We start from the raw sequence: 24,721 nt of genomic DNA, 5'->3' as shown, positions 1-24,721 counted from the left end.
CTGACATCCTGCCTTAGATAAAATGGTGATTTGCCAGCTTCCCTTCTCCTCAATAACAGCTGAAGCTCATCTCCTCCTGCGGCTGCAACAATAGCACTGGGGCTTGACCAGCTCAGTGGTGTGACAGACTGGTGCTGGCAGCCCTGGTGCTGTGGGTCAGGGACTGGTCTGGGCAAGCTGGGAAGCACCTGAACAGGGCTGTGTCCAGGTTAATGAATAGCAGACTGGCTTTTTATGAAGACTCATCCTTTTAAGAAGACCCTGCCTCTAGCCCAGCCAATTAAAATCACGGTGTAAGGATTGTGCCTGAAAAAAAATACGAAAATCTCCATGTTTCAGGGTACCTTCTAGCCTCCAGTAACTGGGTTTTGGAAAAGTTTGCTCTTTGTTTTGTAATTGTCAGATGTAAAGGTTCTTGTCTTCTCCCTAGCGTCTCCCCCCAGCCCAGCTGCAGATGTCGTCCAGGGCAACAATTTCTAAGTGCTGTTTCTGTCCTTGGTTGTTGCTGTCAGCACCAACATGCCAGCATAGCTATTATTTGGCGACTCTGTTCCTAGTTTTATCCTGTTAAATAAGACCACAGACTTGACAGAGTATCAGAGACTCATCAAAGTTTAGTGTCTGCAAAGTATGATCTTAACATGATCATTTTGTCAAGGTGCTCTTGTGTGTATGTGCCTGTGGCAGGGTATTGGCAGAAAATCGCATCCTACAAAGCTTCTATGGTTTCCAACTCCCCTTTTATTGTGTGATCAAAATGTTTATGTACAAGATTTTACTTGCAACTTGTTCAAGTCCTATTCCTACTGTATGGCACTGCATGACCCTGCATTCAGGAAATCTTTTTAATATAAATAAATCAGACCTTTTCCCAGAACTGGGACTGGTCAGGAGACACACTCAAAGCCACAGATTGTACTGTGCATGCACAAGCTGATGAATATAATGTGAATCATATAAGTGGTTGCCAGGGGTTATGGAGAGGACCCTTGAAGCTCCAAAAGCCCTACAGCAGCGATTTTCCAACACGTCATTGATGGAGAACTGCTTAGAAAGCCAGATCCTTTTGTGGCTCATCTTCCCCTTCAGCCCTTACCCTTTACAGCTATTTTGGAGTTTGGCCATACAAAAAGCCAAAAACACGGCATTAGGAAAACAGTTGGGCACAAACACAAGCATGAATTTTCTTTGATGAAAAGGGTACTGTGTCCTGTTATTGTTCATGCTGCTGTCAGTTGGTGTCCGGGATGGGGCTCCCCCCCAGGTCACTGATCCCTAACTCTGTCATAGCTGCAAACAACCCCCCCACAGCTCGAGATTCTGCTGCCTTCAACTCCTCTTTGCCTTCCTTTCCATTTTCCAGCTTTTCTAATATCCACATGTTTACTTGCAGTAAAATTAAAGGATGCCAAAGCTTAAAAGCCAGTCTGGGCTTGGAAGTGTTTATTTTTTGTGCTTAGTTCTCTGAAAGAGAAAGAATTAAAGTAGGAGAAATAAAGAGAGGCTTCTGGATGCCCAAGGCTCCCAAAGTGGGTGACTGGCAGCAGCAATGCTCACTGCTTGAAGACAGACACTGCCCTGTGAAGTCCCAGAGGTCCATAGACACCTGGCAATACACTGATGGGGGCAAAGATTTTAAGGAGAGTAGGGGGAATTGTGACAGTAAATCCATTACTATCTACATGCTTGCTTTCATGCAAAATCATGTGTAGCATGGAGGGGGTGACTTGGGAACCCAAATGCACTCCTGCTCACTACAGAAAAGTGAGTGAGCAGCTCACAGAGATTTTTAGGTTTATGACAAGATGAAGAAAGTGTTTTTCCATGAAGTTCGTGCTCATGCTGTAACAGTCGTTGCTGCCAGATACTCTGGGGCACCAGAAGTATGAATGTGTTCAGGAGAAAGAAAGTAGAAGAAAACAGAAAAATTCATGGAAGGACAGTCCATGAGGGACTGTGAAACAGAAATACAAAATGATGACCTTTGCTACAGAAACTGTCTAAGCTGCTGGCAGCTGGAGAGTAAACTGGGGAAAAGATCACTGTAAATTTGTCTTGCTCTTGTATTCTCTCCCTAAGCACTGCTTTGGGGCTAGGTGGGGTGTGGGCTGGGCTTGCTAAGGCTGTTTTGTGGGTCTCTTTATGTCTCACTACACCAATAAAGGAAGATTCAGGGGAAAACTGGTCCTTATTTGGGTAAACTTCTGAAGTCAGAACATGGAAATAAATCGTTTTTTCTTTGCTTCTTTCTTGCCTGAGGAAGGAATAAGGAAAAGATGGATGATGCGCCCAATGGCTAATAGCATGACCCACTAAATAATCCATGTGATTAAATAATAAAAAATTTGGTTTAATGGATATCTTATCACTGGCAATTTTTCAAATGACACCAGGTTATTTTAAAGAACAGCAGAAAAAGAAGGAATCTGGAGAATTTCTGTGGCCTTGTTGCAGCTACACCCCCATCTGAAAATCATACCAGTGATTTCCTAATGTAGAAACCTGTTACGCTAAGTGGTTTCCAAAGTAACATCTGGGTGTGTATTTGCATGTATGGACTTCTGAACTTTTCCTAGAAACAACCTCCTCATGTTCAGCCCTGCACCACATTAGCATCCCTTCTGGCCAGACCCTTCCTGCAGAGCCCCAGACTGCACAGGAGCAAAAGAATGATGGGGCTCAGGGTTCTATGGACCCATGCCAGCCCTGTAGGGGATTTAGTGTCTCCACTGCCCATTTGGACTTAGAGGGACCTCTTTTAACTGGTCCATTTCCAACTTGTTCCTCTCCCATTCCTGCTCCAACTTTTTCTCCTAATCCTATTTCCATCCTGTTCTGCTCCCCTCCCCGCTTCCAGTCTTCTAATCTAATAGCTTTTTGACTCCTGCTTCTGAATTACCTACCACAGCCTTCTTAGTTGGGTAGCACACCCACCTCGCCTCCAGTTCATTGTCCGGAGCCCTTCAAGCATCCCCCTGTACTCATGCTTTCTGTTCCCGCCAAGCAGCAGGAACATGTGAAATGCCCTACAGGCTCAGTGCCAGGGCTCTCCTAGCTGCAACCGTCTGTCTGGCAGCGGCCCTTAGAGGCAGCGCTGGGACCAGCCACCTGCCCTGAACCACCTCCCTTGTAATCACAAGGATTGGATTAGGCATGCCAGTGGGCAGAGTCCTGCCTATTCCCTTTAGTATCTGTTTATGGATCCATTATCCATGAATTTGCCAAATCCTTTCTTGAACCCACTGTTACTGCCTGCCCCCCATAGGGCTCCTGTGACTGTCCTGGAGGCCAGGGAGGCAGGTGAAAGCCCCCGACCTTAGCCTCCTCCCCTGTTCCTGCCACTGCCATCCCTCTTAATGAGCTCCTCTCCTGCCTTCTTCTTCTGACATGTTCCTTGCTCTGGCACTCTGAGGCTGCCTCCCCCTTTTTTCTCCAAATCCCTTTCCTTGATCTCAGCACAACCTTCCTCCTTCTTGCTATCTTCTGGTTCACTGTCTCAGGCTGTTTCTCCCACTCAAAATCAGCTCTTGACATCTCTCGGTGGGCCGTCTTTCTTCCATGCCAGCCTGGTGGCCATTCAGCACTCTGGAGGGATGCATGTCCTGCTTTCTATTTTGATGCTTGGAGCCAGCACAGCCTGGAGCAACTGAGGGTGATGCCTGGCACAAATGATCTCCTCAGTGCTGCTGTGTGCCTCATGCATGTGGCCCTAAAGAAACTCAGCTCCCACAATACAGCTCGTCCCTGAACAAATGGATGCTGCAAATTTTCAGGAGATTGTGTTATGCCTCTACTTGAGTAGCTTTTTATGGGAGCAGCCATGTCACCTCCTAGGGCAAACGCTACTGAAAGTCATACTCCAGTCCAAAGCATGGGAGAGCAGAGTGCTAGCAAGAAGCAGCTAGTATCATCACCCAGAGCAAAGGTAAGGCTAGGTTGTGTTACCAGCTACATGTAGAATGTTTCAGGGACCAGATGGACAACAAGCTGATCACAGGGGCATCTGGATAGCTTCTGGAGGGATGAGATTGGCTGCCTGCTTTCTTATTCTTTCTCCTCATTCTCTTTTGTCCAACCCTTTTCCCTCACACCCAATTTTTTACTAGGCCAAATGTCTTTTGGCTACACATCAGCTCCTACAAATGGGAGCAGATCCCTTGGTGCCAATGAAATTATTCCCTAACTGTGGGAATTGCTCCAGAGTATGTAAATTGTGTCAAAAAGAGAAAGCACTGAAACCACAGACCACTTTTCTGCATCGTTTTTCAAAATTTAAAAATGTGCCTCAGCCGACTTTGTCTCTATTGGATGTGAGTGTCTTTGAACACATCAACGGTCTTTTTACTTGCATAGACAAATAAGAGACAGGAGGATTAGCCTGTAAGCACTCTCAGACACGTGCATAACTCAACTGGCACCATTCACAGTTAGGCTGGGACAGGTAAATTTTAGGTAGGGAGTCATGACTGACTGGTCTGTTCCCCAGCTTTACTTTGCACAGTTATGATAGCCAGCTCAAGAGTGGCAGCAGGGTAGCAGTGGTGCCCGTGCCTGGCCAGGCACTTCGCTGATCTGGACCCCGATCCCAGCTCGCCAAAATGCCTTCCTGTCTCAACCTCCTCCTGCCCTGTCCCCGGGGACTTGCCAGCGATTGCTGGGAGTGGTCAGCTCTGGTGGCTGTCACCCTGCCCATCTGGCTCGGGTGCTGTGGGGCTGCTTCCCTCAGCCCCGTGGTGCCCTAACAGGTTGCGTGCTTTCTGCTGGAGTGCTTTCCTGCAGAAAGGCTCTGCGTTGCATGAGATTAGGAGTGCAGAAGTCACCTTCACATTGCTGGTATTGCCCTGTCTGTGGCAACTGGTCCAGCTGTGACTGGGAAGACTCAGTTAGATATGAAAGCAGTCTCTCAGGGTACATGCTGCTGTACTGAACAGCCCATAGCTGGATCAACGCTTTTCAAATTGCATGTGAAACAGACCTCCGCTCCTTCCCTCTCTGTTATTTTTGGCTCCAACATATTTGTGGATCTTCATTAGACTGTGCAGTCCAGTTCAGAGCCTGATAAAGCTACCCAAGGATGAGTTAATAACCAGCAATCTCCTATATTTACATGACTACAACAAAAACCAACAATAGATTCTAACAGATACACAATAAAGGGCTTTTAAAGGGGAGAAAGTCTGGAAAAGTTTGTCAAATACCCCCAGGGAACTTGCTGCCTTAGTGCCCAGTGCTGAGGGGCAGAGGGGCCAGGCTCAGGCGGACGCCCACTGCCTCCTGCAATACCTGCAGTGCTCTTGGCAGGTTGCCCGAGCAGCTGCTCTCCACCCTCAAAATGTGCATTTTATACACACAGGATTCCTCTGTCAGGGCAGTGCATGAGCCACAGGCTCCTTCCCCTCATTCATAGCCTTCAGTTACCCTCTTGAGGTCTCTCCCTTTTGCTCTCTTTTCACCCCAGTGCTGATGCCTTTCCGTCGCCTCCCACGTCAAGTTGCCCTGTTTCTGCCAGCGTAGCCGTGCTCTCCGGCTCTGCAGCTTTCCCCTGTCTTGGCTCCGTTTAAAAACCACCTGTTTTGTGCTCACTTTGTATGTGAGCTGTCTCTCTAACTGCTAATTAATTTTAAACTACATTTCTGCTGTTTGACAAGTGATCTTTTTCTGTTGCAAGCATTTCTGAGATGCAAACAGGGGCTCTGCTATATATGATAGCCTCAAATGAGTAAATAGAAACATCTAGAGCTTTTGGCTGAAAGCATTATTAATAGAAGATTATGCACTTACCTAAGAAATGTGGGATACAGCTCAGGATTTACAAGGCAAACAATTTTGTAGCATGGTAATGGTAATTCCCATCCTGCCCAAGTAAGCTGCGATCATTTTTAGCCAATAAAGAGCTGGAAAGACATTGCACCCATCAAGGCTGGAATACAAATCTGCTTTTTTTCAGCTCTTGACATAAAACAGCATTAAAGATTAAATTAAGGAAAGATTAATTTTACGTTCAGGTACTATTGTGAGGACAGCATATCAGCATGTTCTTGTTTCACTCAATAAGCAATTTATAATTGTCCTGTGAATCAAGCAAATAACAAAGACTTGAGACTTTGCTAGGTTCCCGTCACAGAAAGGAGAAATCAATGATCCATAGTAATTATTTCTTGGGGTAGTCCAGGGCATTAACCAAAATCTTATGCAATATGCCATTTCCTGCTTGCAATAAAAGTAAACAGAAGACAGCTGCTTTTTTTGGTAATTGAAAGCTGCTTTTTTGCAAGATACTCTGTACTTTTGTACAGTAGCCAGTAGCCTCTGATGGCCTCCAGGCTGGAACAAGTTTGTGTTGTCCCTCTCTCTTGCAGCGTGTGCTTTCACACCTGCAGACTCAGATAACTTTGCAAATAAATGACTATCTCAGCACTGCACTTACAGTCAGTCTCCTGGAAACCCTGGGGGACCACAGGGGTTGTTAATCCCAAACTGACCTTGCATGGTGGCTTCAGCTATTTCAGCTACTAGTGTACACAGAGCATTGAGCTTCTCCAACATTTAGCTAACATGGAATGCATCAAGCCCCTGACAGTGCCTTGCTGACTGATGGCTGACATTCAATCCTGGGCAGGCAGCAGCACCTTCACTGACAGTGCCCGTCCGTGGTGCCAGACGTTCACCCCCGTGCTGTCCCTCCCTGTGCCCCTATGCATGTAGCAGCACTGCTGGATACAGGGCCCCAGAGCCCAGGATTCCCACCTGAGTGCTCCCCCCGCAAAGCACAACAGGCCCTTGTATAACACCTGCAATTCCCAGTTGTTTGGACAAAATGAACTCTATCCCTTTCTTTGCCTGTGGCATTTGTCCCTTATATTTTGTGGCTCTGTCCTTGCCCCCTGCCATGAACTGACAGTTGTTTGGCATTATTATTTCTGTGGTTTCAGTGTTATTGTATTCCATAAAGAAAAAGGTTGGGAAAGATGTTTTACTCATTGGCCCTTAAGGGACACATTTCTTGGAGACCATGGCCATGGGGAGCATACTCAGCTTAATAAAAGCCAACTGTCTATTGCTGTAGTTGCCAAACATCTCACATTTATGGCAGTAGCACTGTTGATGTGTACAGGCAGAAAGCACTTACCAAGATGGCGTTTGAGTGTGTGTCCATAATTTTTTTCTTTTTAGAATCAGAAAACATGAGGATTTTTGGGTGCAAATCCTGACGTGCATTCAAATCCAAATTGTAAGCCAGACAAAAATTGCAGCCTTTTCATGGCATGCCTTGTGATCTAGCACCTGCCGCCTTGCCATCTGATTTGATGCCATTTTGAAAATTTAGTTCACCCACCTTTCTCAGACACCTCTCATTAAATGATATAAATGATGGTGGTGGCGGGTCAGTTCATTCACCAGGAGATCTGAATGACTCACTGTCTGGGAATAATGCTGTAACAAGGCAAACACCACCTGCCATTACGTTTGCCACAGCCCACAGGTAGTGACAGCCAATGCAACCCACTGTTAATATGAGGATGTAGGAGGCTGGGAACTCAACAAGAACAGAATAGAAGAAATCTGGATAAATGTTCCCAACAGCTATTCCCATGTGTATGATGAGCGCCTGGTACAAGACAGAGCTGGTGAACCTAGGCAGAGAACAGAGTGCAAATTAAGCCAGACTTTTTGGGAGAGAGTTTCTGCAAAGAACGGAAATTTGCAGCTGGTCAGGAGCAAACTAGGCTTAAATCAGTGATGACGATTTAGGGCACTGAATGAAACATCCTCTGTTTGGGTTGCAATAACCTTCCCTTACCAAGTGTACATCAGAATGAATGTGTGTTTTCTTATCTGAGGTGTCCTGAACAGATCTAGAAATGAAGGTCTGAGCTTTTCTCTGTTTTTAATCTTCAGAGTTCAGACTCTAGGAGCAAAAGCGACGGAGGGACAGGAGATTGGAGTGGCTGAGGGAGAGTGTGGTGAGCTCTGCAGTGAATATTTTCCTATGGATTAATGAGAGGATCAGGTTTTCATTTGCCAGTTAAGAAACTGATGAGAAAATAACTTCTCCAAAGAGTTTTTGGAAGAGGAAACACGAGGACTTATTTAAGCAGTCCTCATGTCTGTGCAGATGTGTGTGAGGTTGTTCCATGACATGAAGCAACATCTTAACAAACAATAAATAAAGAAGCCTTGGAATTTTCAGTAATGAGGTTTGGTGGGTTTACTGATACTCCTTAAAGGAAGAATTTATCCTGTCTGCTGGATAGTTTTGCAAGCCCTTTTTCCCAAATATAATCTGTTAGGGTCCTAAGCAGCTAAAGAGAAGAAAACCTACTTGCCTTTGCTATATAAGATTGCAGTGCTTTTGGTCACCAAGCTGCCCCGTACTCAGCTTGGTGACCAAAAGCACTGCAGTCCTATAAAGTATGTGGTACTGCATATTGCAGCTAGTTCCTTGCTCTTAGGTGATTCACACTAAAACCCTGGGCAGTGGGAATGAAACAACAGAAAAATGCCAGATCTGATGAGATATCATCTTTGAAACCCTATGCGTAGCACTAAGTCCAATCTCTGTAAAGAAGCTTCCACACCCAATTACAGTCCCCTGACTGTATCTGTTGGGCTTTGCTCTGCTGGGATCTGTAACCCAGGCGTGCTTATCAGTAGCAGAGCAGGAAGAAGAAATTGGGCAGAGTGACAGCAAATTGAAGCCCCCTGCAGTGTGGAAGCACATAAGCTACAGCAGCGAGGACGAGGAGTCCCACACTAAAGGCAAGCTGGTAAACAATTCCCATGGTCCTTCAATAGTTTAAGCCAATGAATTCTGCAATTGCAAAGAGAAGTCTTATGAGGCATGATGAAAAAGCTATATTAGCTTGGTGAGTGGGGAAAACTTAGCTCCCACCAGCTAAAACTATGTGGAGCCCCTGGGTTTAGCCAGGCTCTTGCAGCATGGTGTACATGTGGGGATTTGTGCTGTAAAGCGGGACATGGCTGAAGCATGGGCTGAGGACTTGCGTAGGAGCTGATCGGTATCATCCTTACGTGCCAGCCTGCATTGTACTTCTAGGAAATGCAGCTTGTTCTGCTTGGATGTGAATCAAGAGCAACGCAGTCACGGCCATGTGGCGGAGCTGAGGTGAGGGGCTGTTGATGTAACATGCTATGATGTAAATAATAGGAAAAATCCTGACTTTTCATCCTCCAGAGGTCAGCTGGGGACTTCACCCCTGCTGTCAAAGGTATCAGGCCCTCACTCATTAACACAGGGCAAAGATTGCTTTCTTCCTCTCACTCCTTCTACCTAAGAACTGAATTGAAAAAGAAAATAGACTACGGGCAGTAGTTTACCTCCATCACCCTCCTCCTATAAGGTTTGGGAATAGAGCTTTCCTCCCCCCCCAGTGACGTGAAACAAAACAGCAAAAAACACTTTGGCACAAAGTCTGTGAAACACAAGTGTCACCTTTTACAGAATGACTTGCTACTTTTCCTGGAAAAGTTTCATATGCTTTTTCAGTGTTTTCAGTTCTTGTCTCTGGACTTTCTCCTTAATTTTAACATGTGACCCTTCAACTATGAACACTCCCTAATTTTTAGAGCTGCCTCCTAATTGTTCCAGTTATGTGTCCAAGCTGATGAGAGCTCTCCGAGAATAAGATTTAGGCTTTATACCAAAGTCTGTAGGCCTGTAATCCCTCAGACAGACAGCTCAGAAAAGAAAACACAGTCTGGGTCACAAATATTGTCTTTTAAGCATAAAGGTGCAGTTTGGCAATCACTGCCTGCTCTTGTTGCACACAGTTTCTTAAAGACTGAATGGGACCAGCTGGGGTCAGCCCACTTCTAAACCAATGGGTTTCTGACCAGAAAATGTAATTGCAAGCAACCTTAACTCAGGATGTAATCTGTCGGACAGCCTCCCTTGCTGACCAATCCTTGTACCAGGGGAGAGATCACCATCCATGTGTAGATCAGTGCAAAGGCCGTGAGAATCCCAGAGACTGAGCTGACGAGAACAGTAATTAGCAGGCTGAATTTACAGCCAAACATGCAAAGGGGAAGAAAAAAAAAGGAAAAAGCCTTAGGGGATAACTGTGCAAAACCATAGCTGAACATCAGACTCTGCGACAGAGGCTTGTGCTGGCTGCTATTCCTTATGAGTTACCTGGGATAAAAAAATGGTTGTTTTCTTTCAGATTTGATCCCAAGTGGTTTCTCAGGTGCATGGAGGTTAAAGCTTTATTAGCAACTGAAGAGTGATCTGAAGAGTGAATTACTGATACCCAGTGATGTTTTTAAGGAACCACCCTCCCCCTCCCAAGGCACTTCTTTGGCTTTTTTTCTGTCTCATTCACTCTCTTTTGGACTGCCTTTCCACCCAGTGTGGCCCTTCTCTGGGGCACAGACCAGTGGAGACAGGCCAAGCAGGAGACATCCAAGCTGCCACAATGTTTTGTTAGAAATGCTGTTTCTGTGGCATTGCTTACAGTATGATACCAACTGCTGGTGTCTGCAGTGGCTAGGAATCAGCTGCCAGGCCCCAGAAGCAAGAGTCAACAGACAGGACAGCTTTCTTCTGAGATGTGGTCAAAAAGGAGGTAACACCTTGAGAGAGCTTCAGCACCATTTCTGAGCTCCAGTAACTCCTCCTGTGCCTGTCAGAGTTTGAAGAAGCTGGAGACTGACCCTGTCCCTCTTTTCTCTGTTTTTTTGAATAGAAGTCTGTATCTGCTCCTCCCTTCAGAGCATTTTTGATCTCAGCGCAGGCTCAGGGGACTCCCTCGCCCTGTGTTTTCAGATCATCCCTCACTTTTGGTCATTGACTTAGCTAATGAGTTCAAGAAACATTGTGATGTTGCTCTTCAACCCATCTTTCAAAGCTACAATAGCTTTCTACTTGGATCTTTTTCAATAACTGTCATCTTTACCTATTTACTCATCAACATTTGCTGTCTATGGAGCTCTTCTCAAAGTGGGTCTTGTGCATCCCTGTTATTTGTCATTCCCTGCATTACTGTGACTCACTGATAGTCAGAAATAAATTGTTTCCAAAGAAATAAGCTTACTGGAATGCTGGAAAGGCATTTGTTTTCTGGCTGACAGAAATATATATTAAGTTAGTAGTATGATTTATAATAACCCTTAAATTAGTCAATATCCACTAACAAAAACAGCGTGTTAATAAATGCCAGCCAAAATAAATGTCTCTGATCTCCACAATAACATCACCAGATTAGCTCACTCAAACTTTCCTTCTGTCATTACCCTGAATAGACAGACATTTTTTGACTCTGTCCTAAAGGCCAGCCCAAGAGAGCCTTGTCAGACCAACAGAGGACCCCTTTCCTGGGAATGCCCCTTCTCAGTGCCCCAGCTTTGAATTGCAGAGGGGCAAGTTCTTCATGTTAGCAGAGACCTCAGGAGATGTCTAAGGAAACAGGCAGTGCCGATTTCCAAAACACCTATGACTCTGAATGTCAAAGTCAGCACCTGGAAATGTGCTGAGAGTCAAGTCAAGTAAAAGAGTAGGTCTAATCCCTCAGAAGAGTAATGTGTTTGGAAAGGGTTTATGAAACCTCCCCTGAAGCATCTAAAACATTCTCAGGAGTTGTCCCAAGTACAGTGAAGTGTAGCAATCTAAAACATGCAAAAACTAGCACTCCTTCACTCCTGTTTCTGATGAGTGGAGGATGGGTATCTCAAATCCAGGAAACACATTATTCATGGGACTTTTTCCCATTTCAACTTCTAAATTTGAGGCTTCTGGGATTGTTCTTGCCCTGAGCACAACTCTCTTTAGGTACGAGATTCTGTTTCTCTCTTGGGTGCTTGCAGTTTTGCGCTTGGGTGCTTGCAAGACCATAGTGAACTGAGGCAGAGTGCCAGTGAGTAGAGCAATTGAAAAACCCTTAACATTTTTGTGTGTGTGTGCATTAGCCTAACAGCAACAATACCCTATTCTCTCATGTCTTTTCATACTTTTGGGTGATAAGATGTAGTAAAAATTTCTTCAGCGTTCTGACAGAGAGAGAGCATTTCAGATATAATTGGCTATGTGATTGGGAGTACTGGTTTCTGTTGGCTCACTTAGCCATCCTCTCCCAAGAAATGCCATTGCTAGTTCACATTATTGTTTAATTTGGCTCTGTGCTGAAAGATAATATGAGGAGTGACTACTCTGATGGCTGTGGGATCTGCTCACTGCTGTTTCATATCCTATCATGTCTGGGTGAGTAGCTGCTGCATATGCCCTCCTTTGCTCCCATAAGCTGTGCGTCATTATCCAAGTATCAGTTCTGGGAAAAGGGATGGAATACTTTCAGATTCACTGGAAGACTGGTCAGAAAACAAGAATTCTGTTTTAAAAGAAGGTGTGGATGGGGGTTTGACATATGTTTCTAACACAAAAAGATATCAAGATCTTTCAAAATGTATGTGAAGAAAAGCAAAAAAATGGCTTGATGGTGTTAACCTTCTTCCTTCAAATCAGTGCCAGGACTGGAGACTGGATGTTGGACATTTGTGGTACTAGCTGTAGCCATTCGGACATTTCAGTCGTGCTCATCTTTTACCTATCAGAGTTTTCTGCCAAAGGTTTAGCTGCACCCAGCAGGTGGCCAGAAAGCCTTGCTTTGATAAATCGGTATCTTCTGATGAAAAAGACATTTAAGCAGGAAGCTTCCAACATATTCTGATTCACTGTCAGTAAGCTAATGGTTTATGATGGATAGGAAGGTGGTCCATCCAATACATGTGTAGATGAATTTCTCCATGAGCAGATTTGTCCATGTCCATGGAAAAGTTGGGGTTAGCTAGGACTGTGGTAGCCGCTTTCTCCACAAAAGTGGCATGCATGACCTAACTGACTATGTGTTTGCAAGCAACAAAACATGGAAGCAGTGAACAGCAGGACGAACGCCTTCCCATCTTTGATTGTGTGATGCTTTGCAGATGGAATATGGGATGAGGCTGTCCTCCTTCCCATAGTTTTTCCACCTTTGCTTGGAGGGGAAAGGACAGCAAAGAGAAGAGAACCCATAGCAATAACTATCCAAAAGAGCTGATTCTTGGTCCTGGCTCAGCATGGGAGGAGAAGGCTATAGGCCATTGGTGCTCTCATATCTTCTGAAACTAGAAGAAAAAAAAAAAACATTTCTCCAAGACAGACTGACTCCACAGAAGAAAACCTTCATATAGAAGGAAGCTTTGTTCACCCCTTGTTACCTTCACTGATCCAAATTCCAGTCTCAGCCTCTCTTACCATTTTACTGAATGAAATTTGGAAAACATGCGCAGGAAGGTCAGTTACAAAGCATAAAATTTGCGTAGAGTCTAACTAAAAAAAGTGTGGGCAGATATATGGCACAATGACATTTGTTATTGGAAAAAAAGAGCTGAAGGACAATAAAATCTAGACCTAGCTATATACAGAGCCAGCTGAGAAAAAATGGAGACCAAAGAAAATTTAGGAAAAAAACAACTTTTTCTATTTCTGCATCTGGGAAAAACACTCCTATTTTGAAATTGATTTATGGCTATCTGAATAGTGTTAAAATTAATGTGAAACAAATTTATCCCAAAGACAGACAAATTATTCTTGGTGCGTGAGCTAAAATTTTATCTCAAACTCTGAGCTCTGATTACAGTTTGTCACTATAAAAGAAAAAAAAATCTCTTCATTTGTAAATGAACAAATTTTATATGAAGCTATTGAGAGATTGTAAATGTGGAGAAAGCCACGACATTTCCCTGGATTCCTGGGTTACAACAACTTTTGAATACTAGGGCTTAGGAACCACAGTCCACCCCATTAAAAGTGACTCATGAATGCTTTGAATCGAGTTTTAAAAGCATTCATTTCCTCTTTCAATTATGAATGTTGTTCTATGATCATCATCATGAGACATCAAATAACCAGAGGAAATAGTTCAGCTCACAGCTGTCACACTACACCTCAGGTTTCACAATGGCTGTTAGACTGTTAGTACCAGTTTGTACAATTTTTCACTTTCCAAACTGCTCAGGACAATTGCTTCCTTAGAAGAAAAGACCATTCCCATTGTTAATTCATTATCTAACAATTTAGTCCTCTCCTCTGCTTCTGGTTCATTATAAGTGAATACATACTTGAACTATTATCCGTTTGGATTATTATCCAAAAGTGCAATTCCTCAATTTGGGCTAGGGGGTGTTAGCCTCATTTTGATGACTGACTTATTGAATCAAGAGAATAGCTGTTGTCTGACTGATGACAAACTTGCAGTATGATCCTGTCAGGAAGAAAAATAATTTCCCTGTTTTTATCCATATAAATCTTTGTTGTAAGTCCCTAGCCAGTTGTAGGATTGACTATATTAGAAGTCAGGCTCAGGTTGCACACTGAAAGCAAACCTTTACTAATCCAGCAGCTTCCAGCTTCAAGGTGCACAGGCAATAGTGATTTTGCTGGAGCAAGCTGTGCCTCAGCCACAACGGATGTCCCTGGAGATCCACAGACCCCACCGTGCTGGCAGGGGCTGAGGAGGATGGTGCTCCGGTTGCCAATGAAGCTGGCTATGGGGACGGTGTAGCTGAGCCCTGTCGTGTTCCAGGCCATGTTGTATCTCCTGCAGCAACTAGAGAAACCTTCATTTCCTTAATGCCATTTATAAACAGACTTTGGCTCTCATATGGGATAGTTTTGGCCTTCAGTTTTTATTTTGTTTTGTATATGATACACTTGAAATACCAGAGGTGGGCTCTTAGGTTACAGCCATTTCAGCTGGTCAGTGCACCTTGTAAGGTAGGCAAAAATTCCTTTGTCCGTGATTTTCCAGTTAACAGAGGCCATAAATATTATGAAAGCAATGTTCTCCTCTCCCCTGTATATGTATGACTGAAGATCTTTACATTCAAAATTGCACTGAATATAGATGACACTTTGTATGCTGCTTTGATGGCATACAAGAAGACAACACAAAGAAGACACAACAGGACAGGATTTTTTGGGGTAATTAGTAGCTAAAGAATAGTGTTGTGCCCCAAATAGGAAGAAGGATACAGGCAAGCCATGGCAGTATGAACTGGCTCTTCTGAGTCAGAGATGCCCAGACCAAACTGCTGTGGTTCACGCACGGCTGCCACTCACCCATGGAGCTGGGAGATCACTGTGGGGTCTGTGAGCAGCCCTGGAAGTGAACACAGGGCCTCATGCTGCCTCTCCCTGATCTGTGCTCCTGCCCTGCACCATGGGGAGACAGCAGACAGCATCTGTCACTGAACTACGCCCCGCTCTCAGGACTACTTCACAGTTATTTCATGTCTGTTTATTAGACAATGCTAATGTATAAATGCATGTGTAAACAATGAAGAAATCTTCAGTCTCTTTTACATAGTGAAATGACTTATGTGTGTGCCCATACTGTGGTTACACAAGATCCTTTCATATTGTTCCCCATTTGCCTCCCAACTTATATCTCCCCTGCAAAAAATTAGCTTGGGTCAATTGATATAAGTAATGATGGAGAACTGGAAGAGATTCAGTATAGTGTAGCTCAGCATCAAAAATGTGGATTTGAACAAAAACATCTATGGGCAAAGAATTTGGCTTTTAAAGAATGTTTCTGCCTGCAAATCTTCTGAAGACAAGTCTTATTATTCCATTTTCTTAACCAAATTGAAACAACTTTGTAGCTAGTTTAATGCTTCTGAAGGGACTCCCCGAGCATGTTGGTGTCACTGAGTCAACTTGTCCCTGAGGAGCACTCAGTGACCTCTGAGTTTTATGAAGCAGAAAACTAAATGATGAACTTTGGAGGAAAGCAGAGGTGATAGGTAATGTGATATTTTAAAGCGCTATTAATGACAAGTCCTATTGTATTACAATGACTGTCTACCTAGAAATTTTGATGGACCAGAAATGGGACTGCTATTTTGCAATGAACATCTTTTACAACAAAGAAAAAACCAGACCTTTATGCATTTAAAACTAAACTGCCTACCTATCTCTCTTCATGTCTGTTTTATATCAGAAACAGAATATGGGCGACTCTCAGGGTTAGAGTGGAAAGACCTCACTGCACTAACAGTCTTTAAACCTTATATCCACTCTGCACACATACTAGTGCACTGCAGATACTTGGTGCACTTGTTCTCAGCTAAAGCCTGTGTTAGCCAAACCAAGTTGCATGTAACAATAGGGGCATAAACCTTCCAGGTAATGCACTTTACTTCTTTTCCTGCTTCTGCCCCAGCGTAGTCTCAAGAAAAATGATATACAGTTATTCTGTTCATATCCCAGTTATGCTGGCAGAAGGTTGTATCTCAGCTTCTAAGGCAGCTTGATGTTCCTTTTCTTGGAAACCCTCCAGCATCACTTAGATATTCTCTTGTATGGCCAGTAGCAAAATATTGTAGTACAGAGGTATGAGGGAGCAAACACTGAGTAGCTTCAGACATTGCATGACATCCAGAGGTTTTTGTTATTGACATCTTCTCTGTCCTAAAATACCATGACAAGAATCCCTCCTGTGTACAGCAACAGTCATCTTAGGGGAACTAGGAATTTTCCCAAAGTGGACTTTGTGTTAACTTCCTTGTATTCTTGTTCCTCAGCAACCACTTTTGCAAGGAGCTTCTGAAAGAATGGTCCTTTGGTCTGGCTCTGTTTCCTGGTGTAGGACACGGCTCGGCCTGGTAGCCTCCAGAAAAGGGTCACTGTACTTCTGATAGAAGAACCATATTGCCCTACAGTGACAAGCTAATGAAAAAAAGTGTCAGTTGTGACATATCTACTGTGCATAATCAGTAATCTCTTCAGTTTATAGTAGTAAAGGCTCATCCTGCGTACTTTAAAACACGTCAGCGTTCTAACAGCTGTTATGCGCTCCTGTAGTCTGAATCCTCCTGAGTTTAAATGTGTGCTTGCAAGGCTGGGTGACCTGTGAATGAAGTGAAGCCTTAAATGCTGCTCTAAAAAATTACAGATTAAGATACAGTACAGATCTAATCCATTAATAAGAATAATACCTAATAACAATTATAATATATAACTCTTTGCTGTCAAACAATAGCCCTGACATCCAAAGATCTGAAGGCATCTTCTAGTGAGATTGCTCTTGAAGACAGAGAACTGAGACAGAGCAATGTAAGACTAACTCTTCAGAGATATTAGTTTTCAGGTCTTTGAGGGCTTACACTAAAGCGATTTACTTGAGGTGCCTTAGATGGAAATTTCCATTGAGATCTCCTAAGGTGTTCTCTGACCAGCTGTCTTGCATGAATAACTGTTACTGCACTGAATTCCTTCTAGTGAGTAATTCTTTCATCCATGTCATTTAGTAATGATTTCGGTTAGGTGCTTTTGCGTATGTATAGACCTTATAGACCTGTGGGTATAACAGCAGCTAGGTGTTAAGAGAGAGCTTTGGGCATGACACCACCTGTCAGAACCACATGCTACCTGAAGAGGAATGTACTGTGTTCATAGAAATGCAATAGGGAAACACTGGAAACCTCAAAACACATAGTGAGTTATACTTCCGCTGGGATTTGCTGCCTGCGCATTTAGGGTGCAGGTACATGAAACAGGATAAGCCAGTCCAGCTTCTCGGTGTGAAGGTCCCATTCCCCATCCCCTTTGCTGAGGCCATTTCTGGCACTCATTGGTCCCACACTCCGTGTTTTGAGTCAACTCACTAAGCAGGCAGAAGCTGAACCTAGCAAATATCTAGGTAGTTTTATCCTGCAGTAATAGGTTGTACAGGCTCAGTGCAGGGCCACAGGAAGAGCAGAATCAACACAAGGGAAGGGACAGGACCACAGGCTGGAAGCTGCTGGGAGTTGGAAGCTGGAAAGGAGAGAGAAGCAGCAGGATATCTTCCCTGTGCTGATGGGGAGTCTGGCTGTCTTGTGTAACTGCAGCTTTTGGCAGGGATTCATCCTGGCTAATTTCAGCCGTGTAATAGCTGAGCATCTAGCTAGAGTTTTTTGTCCAGGCCTGCTCAGCAGTCAATAGAGAAGGATAAGTGTCTCCAGATATATGCAGATATATAGCAGGATTCTATAATGGTGATTAAAAGCAGATATGTGCAATCGTGGGGTGGGGATAGGGTATTGACTCTGGGTTTATTGCAAACATGTTTATTGAAGATGGCGATACAGTGTAGTCATAGCAAACGAATCTTACTGCACATTTTTTATTGCCTGAGTCTCAGTTTCCTACCTCTCCAACGGTTTCTTGTCAGAGGTTCTCTTAACTCCCAGCAAGTAACCTTGAGAGGCGTCCCAACTCAAGGGGAGATTCACTGCCGTGCAGCCCACTGCCATGCAGGAGAGCTCAACGGGCTCTAGGCTGCAGCACTATTTATGGGCATGGAGTTTGACTTATGGTCATACAGTATTTGGTGTGGAGATATACCTTTTTTTGTTGTTCTTATGCCATGTTGGGGAAAAGATACCTTTTTGCTTATCTCATGCCTGTTTCTGGCCTCACCAGTTGCAACCACTATCACCTAGTTCCTCCTGGTCAGCACTGGGCGCTGTCAGCTATTTGTGGTCAGCTGGGGCCCGAGATAAGGGGTGGGATAGTTGTGCTCTGCCAACAGTGTGCCCAGATCTGTTACTAGCAGTTGGAGCACCCAGTAGTACACATTTAATCTGGATTAGGTGTTGACACTTAAGGACATTTCTGACAAATTAACTAGGGTGTAAAAAGTTGAGCTCATGGCGGGGCTATGCTGTTATGCCAACTGTGGGTGGGCAAGCAACACATGATCTGGTTCAAATTCTGCTGAAAGAAAGGTGCCTGTCAAAAAATGCTTAAGCAAATTTGAACAGCCAAAATGAGTCTGGAGTGCATCAGCGCTTTGTGTCATGGGATCAGAGCTTTCTAGGTCCAGCACTGAGAGCTGGGTAGCTAAGAGCTAAGAGCTGACTATAGAGGGAGCCTACACACCTTGTTTTTAGCCTGCTTAAGTTAGTTGAAAGAACGCATGTTTGAACATGGTTTTTATTTACACCACAAGAACGTATTTTATAGCAGGGAAACAAAATTTATCTTATGGTTGGCTTACACATGACTAATACATTTTTCTTAGATGATAATCACACTATACTTGGCAAAAGCCCTCTAGTTTGGGGTTATTTGCTTCTAGATCCAGAATTTGCAGCTTGAGTTCATTTTCTCATTAAACATTAATTACCACTTAGTATTGTGCAACCTAGGAGTAGCTCCCTCGATGTCAAAGACGGCTCAGTACACAGTCCTCGCTCTTTGGCTTCTGCCTTGGCACAGACTGCGATGTGTTCCTAGAGTTTGCTCTCTGAGCGTGTCCTTTCCACAGTCACTGGGCAGCACGGCTTTTGAGAGGGGCAGGAGCCCCGCTGAGCCCTTGTGCCCCCCAGCTTGGTGTTCACCTGCTGCCGTGCTCTGCGCAAGGGGGCTGCTTGGGCTGGGGGCTGGGGAGGGGGATGATCCCGCTCCTGGGGGGTGGAAGTGAAGAGGCCCTGGGGGGTGCTGGGGGGAGCGAGGAGCCCCGGAATGGTGCCATGGCCACTTGGCTCGCTGCTAACCTGTGCCACGGTTCCCTGTGTCCTGCTCCTTTGCTCTGTCTCACCAAGGAGATGTCAAGATCACCCAGCAGTGCACCTGGGGTTTGCACAGCCACTCTTATCACGGAGGGTGGTGACAGCAAATTACCAAGGGGAGCAAAGGCGTTCAGACAGTGCTGTTATTACTGCTGCACAGCCTGGAGGGTGTTCTAGGCACTTCAGGGAAAACACACGGGTTATGTTAACATCTGTCAGAGCTTTTTCTCCAGCCCAGGTCTGCCCACCCATCCACACGGTTCACAAAACTCTTTGCAGAGCTGTCTGGAGGGGGTGAATATGTCCAGCCTCTGAGCTGAGGCCGGACCTAGATATATAGGGCCTTCCCAGCCCTGGGGTGGTACAGCACAGGCCATGAACAGTTATTCTTGTATTTCAGCCCAGCCAGCAGTCCCATCCAGCAATGTGACTGGGGAGCACACAGGTCACAGTGCTTCAGCTTGCTTGTGAACAGTCATTTATGAACAGGCCCCATCCCCAAAGGACTTGCAGTCTAAGTCCTAGGTTTGATGTTTCTTTCCATAGGTGAACTGCTGATACCTGCTCTAAGGGCAGCAGGACCTGACATAAGACAAGCGGTTCAAGCAGTACAAGTAGTTACAAAACTAGATCCTGCCTGAGGGACTTGATAAACAAGGGAGGATGGAGTGAGCCTGGGGATGGAAGCTATAGTATAACATATGTTTTTGCTGGCAGCAAAGGTAGCTTGCGCCAGCTGTGCTATCAAAGACAGCCTACTGGGTAGTTGCACCCTTAGTTATACAACAAGGAATGAGATTGTACTTATTCCACAGTTTTTAGTCCAGGCATAGTTACTCCTGGGTAGTTTAAACATATTGATTCCTTCTCTCCTACGGTTATATGCTCCTTTTGACCAGGCAGCCCTGCAGGACTGAGAGTTGTTTAGTGCCTCAAATAAGAGAGTCGAGGCTGGTTAAGCAGGTTTCAGGTGAAGAGCAGCTCAAAGGAAGCATGTGAATTTGAAAAGGAGGAAAAAAACAGGAGAAAGCAAGCAGCAGCAGCAGTGGAGCAATTGGGTTTGCTGACAGGAAAGTCAAAAAAACACTGTCATTTCTACAAGGTCTTAGAACCAGCCCCATTCAGCAAGTCTTTTAAATGCATACTTAATTGCAAGCATTTAATTTTGCTGTAAGGTCTTGGGGAGTGAATGCTTAATTAATTCCTTGACTGTGCATATTAATCATGTACTTACATGCTCTGCTCAGCCAGGGTATCGTGGCTGCATGGTGGGATGTCAGGAGTGGAGTCCCCCCAGGCACCTCACCCCTAACACAAGGCGGGGCAAAAGGGGTAGTGGGGGGCAAGCCCATGCTGTCTGTGGGGGTCTGGCTGGGGAATGCCCTACCGCACGGTAGTGGTGCTCCACTCCCCCGGCTGCTGCCACAGCAGGCTGGGACAAGGGGAAGGTGACAAGGCAGCAGCACATCCCACCAGAAGCTCTGCCCTCAGCCCTATTCCCAATGGCAAGGGGCAGAAATTGCTGCTTTCTGGAGCTCTTCCCTGGCCCCGACCTTTCTCTTCCTCCACCTCTTCGCACCTATCCCACAGGGTCCTACTGGGAGGGTGAGAAAGGGCTATTTCTCTGAGGGATAGGTGGCTGTGTGGAGGGGAAGGTGAGTCTGTGACTCACCAGGCAAGACTGCACTGGGGCAAAATGTCCTGATCCCAGGAAGATGGTAAGGAACAGGAGGGCATGTGCAGAGTCTGCTGTTGTCCTTCAAGACTCACTGATGCTTCTCAGAGATCCCCAAACCGACCTCTCTGCCCTGCCTCAACCTCCGTTGAGACCCCACTGACCCCACCTGCACTTCTTGTCCTTGGCGTGATACTGCTGAAATCCTATTAGATCCCTGAGGCAGCAAAATACACTGTTACCTAGTGTTCTGGGTTGTCTCAAGACAACCTTTATCAGATAAGATGTGATGTAACTTTATGAGACCTGATTTTTTGTATTTATGACAATCCTGCTCCTTGGGTATCACAGTGCAATTGTTAATATTGCTAGAATGAATGCAGGCTAATGAAAGAGAAAAGTTTACAGAATTCCCCACCTACGTCATACCAGAAGACTTCAACTTAAATGTCATTATGTGGATTATTCTTATATTTCCTGCAAGATCATCAGTTAAAGCACCATTTTAGCACTTCTGTAAAAAGAGAACACACACCCATCTAATCTGATGTTGTTATAAATCACAAATTTCTTTTCACATGGCAGAATGCAATTAGCCTAGAATCAAATGCACAGCACTTATTACAAAAAGAACAGTGAAGCAGTTAAAATTGGCCTAGAAAAATGGTAGTGGGAGAGCAATCGGTGTAACAGATTTAGTAGAAGACATTTTGTCTCTGAATTTGAATATAACTTTTCTGGATGCAACAGGAATTCAAACATATTCTCCTAGCTTGAATCTTTGGGCAAGTAAGTATCACAGCTCTCAGTGTTTGTTTACAAACACGATTGTTATTAGCACAAATATTATTATATTTGTTCTTCTAAAAAGTCTCTCTGCACAGGACGGGATGAAGCTAGTGCATCTGTTCAAATTGCCTGTAAACTCAGCTCTCTTGTAGCTGAGAATAGGCATGCTTGTCTGGCTAAGGACTCTGAAGCTTTCCTGTGCTCAAGTCTGCCACCTCCGACACTGTAAAGGTGCAACCAGATGATAAAGGATGGAGCATCCAACACTACCTGTTGTGTAGGTGCTCTTAAATCTTCTCTTCTGGAGAAACTGAGAGCCCCATGGTCTTTAATTTCATTTCCATATCTTAACCTGTGCTGTAAATTTTTGTTTTTTGATATCTTGTAATTTGGTTTCATGGACATTTGGGCACCTGCCTGCACCTCTGAGAGGTAATAAAACATGCTGATGCCACAACTGCAAACAGAATGAGGTAATGGAGATGCAAGGGCCTACAGGGGTAAAGAAAGCTGCCATGGAACAGTAGTAAAAGGGATAAATAACTTTGAACAGGTCATAGAAGCCTAACTTTTGTGGATGAATGGATGGGCTTTTAACTTTTAAGCACTGGTAAATCAGGGCTGGATGCTACAGATCCATGGTGAATGGAGGCAGCCCTGCCTCATTTTATCCCTGGGACTTCTGCATTTTCAGTAGGACTAACTAGACCAAAGGGGCTGGTCAGAGACTAAGGTCCAGATCCAAGGGCAAGGAAACTCGCTAGCAGACAGCACTGAAGCCAAACACATACTGTGTGGAATAAGACTTGGGAAACAGGGACCTATGTTTTCTGATTGAGCCATGCTGCCCAGCAGGCTTAGGTGCTCACTTGCCCACTGTAATAGGTGCCTTTACAACTGCCTTTAGCATAAGGAAAGAAGCAATCGGTGGATACTGCCAGTGGGAGAAGTGATGAGACAGTGATGGTCACCATTAGGCATACTGTTTGGGGCAGTTCAGGGTGGGAAGTTGCATGAGCACTCGAGTAGGAACATACTGTCACTATTGAACATCTGTAGGGCTGGTCGCCTCTTTGAACTAGCAGTTTTTGAAGCACATGAGCTTTTGAAGTGAAATACCCATAGGAAAGTCTAGGTGTTTTATATCTGAAAAAAACAGTAGGCGAAATGAAATCATTTGGACTTTGCACTTTATGCTGATGAGCCATAAATCCAGAGCAGGGACACTGTAGGGCTGGAGCCAGGCCTGCTCTCAAGTGAAGAGTAACTGGGTAACTGAAGCCAGGGGAGCTCCCCTGTGGAAGAACAGTCCACAGTGGACTGAAACTAAGGCACCAAGTCAAATATGATAATTAAGTGACTGTGGGAGCTTAGCTTCTAAGTCAAATAAAGATAAAAACAAGGACAAAGTGCAGGAACCATTCACAAAAGAAGCCACAAATTCAAGTATGGAAACAGTAGTGGGTCACTCTGAGTGTGTGTGTGTACGTGGGAACGGTGTGTAAGGTGGATCATGTGTTACTGAGCAGTTGACGAACAGACAGTTGCCCCATAACCTGCTTGGCCAGTTGTCGTAGTGGTGGCAACATCAAGACCCTTTGAACCCACTGTGGTTTCCTGAGACTGGAGCTGCAGAGCTGGTGGCACAGATAACATTATAGCGCACTGGGTATTCTATAGTGAAGTATTTTGGACTGAGTGACCCCATAAAATGTATGTCTTGATTCTCCTATTGAGCAAGCCATTCACTCAATGCAAGAGGATCCCAATGACTTCTGAATTATTGGGCTGCTCCCATGGGGATTAAATACAAGAATAAATGGACTATGACTGTACCAGAAAATTCTGAGCCTAAACCATCATTAAATATATCTCCATAAGTGCCTGAGAGTGGAAGTGGGTGGGGGGGGGCAGTGAGTCATACCAATGGAGAACATCAAGGTGGCTGACCATTCATGGTCATATTTGTGATAAAACACGTATTACTACATGATTTGTCAGCCCAGGCTGTTGCTGCCTCACACCAATGTTAATATTTAACTGCATTTCCCACGGTTACAGCAGAAGACGTGGTAATCTCATTTTTTTCACATGGTTTCAGGATATGTCTCTGCTGCGATCTGCAGCAGAATTAAGCATAACTGTCCCACAGCCATTAACACCAGTGCTGGTACCCAGGTCACACAGCACACACAGCTGACCTGAATCATGTGGGGTAAACACATTTCTGTTGAATTAGTGCACATGACATAGGGTATATGCCAACTTTATGTTTTTACATTGGTTTCAATGCCAGCCACAGGATGACAACTGATATCCAAGTCAGCAGACAGTGAGGTACCTCAGCCAGCATAAATACTGCCAGAAGGTCTCTTCAATACTTTCTGGACAAACCATAATCAGCTGAGCAAATTTATGCCAGCTCAGCATTTTGCATCAGTTTTTCATCCAGTACTATGAGCCTCCGTGTCTGCCATTGCTACTAGTAGGGCATAGATATTCCCATTCATCAGACACATCTGGTATCTGGGCTATGCCTCACCATAATAAAAATACTACTTTTTGAAACCATAGCTTCTCTTCTTTCAACCTCTTCATCTGGGTCACAACTTTTGTTTAATTTTTGTGCATTTTTGTATTTTGAACCTACAAGCTTTGTTAGAACTGATTTTTTTTAATGCAGTTTCTTTAATTTTACCA

The 24,721-nt window shown here is 44.5% G+C and overlaps 1 pseudogene; it reads right to left on the bottom strand.

Moving 5' to 3' along the window:
• Positions 1-476: 476 nt before the first annotated feature.
• On the bottom strand, positions 477-23,677 carry LOC106486767 (solute carrier family 22 member 2-like; annotated as a pseudogene).
• Between the last annotated feature and the right edge of the window lie 1,044 nt (positions 23,678-24,721).

This window comes from Apteryx mantelli, chromosome 3 (assembly GCF_036417845.1).
Source record: "Apteryx mantelli isolate bAptMan1 chromosome 3, bAptMan1.hap1, whole genome shotgun sequence".
Classification (NCBI taxonomy): Eukaryota; Metazoa; Chordata; class Aves; order Apterygiformes; family Apterygidae; genus Apteryx; species Apteryx mantelli.
Note: the sequence above shows the minus strand (reverse complement) of the source record. Positions and strands in the feature narration are given on the sequence as shown.